General features: G+C 41.2%; 1 protein-coding gene across 1 annotated transcript in view; it reads right to left on the bottom strand.

Moving 5' to 3' along the window:
* Positions 1-238: 238 nt before the first annotated feature.
* ppfia3 (PTPRF interacting protein alpha 3) overlaps positions 239-1771 on the bottom strand; it is a 16801-nt gene continuing 15268 nt past the window's right edge. The window contains exon 31 of the mRNA XM_058048411.1: positions 239-1771. This exon is cut by the window's right edge and continues 216 nt beyond it. The gene's annotated coding sequence lies outside the window, so the exon portion shown is untranslated.

Here is a 1771-nt window from a genome sequence, read left to right as displayed (position 1 = left end):
TGCAACTACTGCAAAATCTGCAGTAATTTTACAAGAATAAAGTGAAAATATTAACAGAAAAATATAAATAAGGTTGTTTTAGTAACAAAGTTAAAATATTAAAGAAAAAATATTTTTCTATAATATTTTAATAATTTTATTTTTATTTTATTAATGATTTTTTATTAAGAATTTTTCTTTAATATTTGAACTATTATATTTGATTTTTTTTGGCATAACAATATTTTTTTTTGTCATTTTTGGAACATTAAGGTGGCAAAAAGTTAGAATATGGTTAGTCCAAATATTATGGCAATAAAGTCAGAATATTACAAGAAGAAATATTACTTCAGAAAAGTTTTAAATATTTGGAACAACAACAAAAATGTGGAAAAAAGTTAATAGGCTTTTCCACAAAGCTGATATGTATTTTTTTCCTTGTAATGTATAGAATCATATATGCATATATTGCATATTTTTGTTTTCACGATGCGGCCCTGGTTGGAAAACGTTTGCGAGTTGCTACACATGTCACTACATATGATCCCCTCCTGCTACGTCTTCTTCTTCTTCTCTGGCAGAGCAGGTGCGTCTGAGGCGTGTTACGACAGGGAGCGCCACATGTATTTGCGGTGCGGGCCCGCCACAAATAGATGAAGGTACGGCCAAGTGCGAGCAAGTCGGAGATGATGAGCGGATCCACGGGGATCGCTTCATTTATTCATTCTTTTTTTTTTTTTTTTACATCACCATTTTCATTGTATTTGTTCATTTTCCATAGGATATCTTCAGTTTGTATAACGACCACTTGAATGATGGAAACCTGTGAAATCATCATTGCACAATGTGTTGTCAAAACGCACGCACACACACACACACACACACATACACACACACACACACACACACATACACACACACAGGCGGCGGAACCGGAATGAACGTTTGCGTCAAGAGGGGACGGGACGTACGTTATCCGATACATACCTAAAGAAAATAAATTAGTCATCGTAAAAAAATCAAAAATACAACTGAAAAAAATTTCACACATTTTACAAATTGACCCCCCCCCCACACCCGCCCCCCCCATAGATGTATCTTACAGATATATTTTTCATTATCTTCACCACCGACAAACAAAGAAAAAGTTCATTGTGGTTTTCATTTAAGACATGCATCGTAAACACCGTCATCGTCTTCATCATCATCATCATCATCATCGTCATCATGTGTGTGCATGTGTCCCCTCCCATCATTCATCTCTCCTCATGCATCCTCGTATTCCCTAAAGAAGTGTCCGCTTTCACCCCTGCCCCCCCCAAAAAACCCCACCTGCTACCTGTTTGGATGAAATATAAATGGGAGGCCACGGGCTGTTCTTCCACACCAAACTCCTCCGAGCACGCCTTCATGGCTCTGGTTTTGTGCACCGGGAAGGCCAACGTTGGAAGCATAAATTGTCCGAAATGTCCGCATACTTTACTTCCACGCCACAAAACAGTTGAACCCGATGCCTGTGTGACCCGGCTGCCCCCCCTCCCTCCACCCTCTCCCGGTGAAGCGTTTGATGTGTATTATTATGGTCTGCCATGAAAAGAGCTTCCTGGCCTATCGCCTTTCAAGGTGGCACAAGACAAAAGGATGAAGAGCGTCCCTGTGATGTGGTTTGAGGCTCAGTGTCGGCCATGTTTTACTGCCCGCGTCAATCGGGGACACTCAGACACCCCCCCTCCCCCCTCCCTCCCAACAACAGAAGCCCACAATGGAGCCTCAGCGGCCCGCGGCGGTGTCC

Source organism: Doryrhamphus excisus, chromosome 15, assembly GCF_030265055.1.
Source record: "Doryrhamphus excisus isolate RoL2022-K1 chromosome 15, RoL_Dexc_1.0, whole genome shotgun sequence".
Taxonomy (NCBI): Eukaryota; Metazoa; Chordata; class Actinopteri; order Syngnathiformes; family Syngnathidae; genus Doryrhamphus; species Doryrhamphus excisus.
Note: the sequence above shows the minus strand (reverse complement) of the source record. Positions and strands in the feature narration are given on the sequence as shown.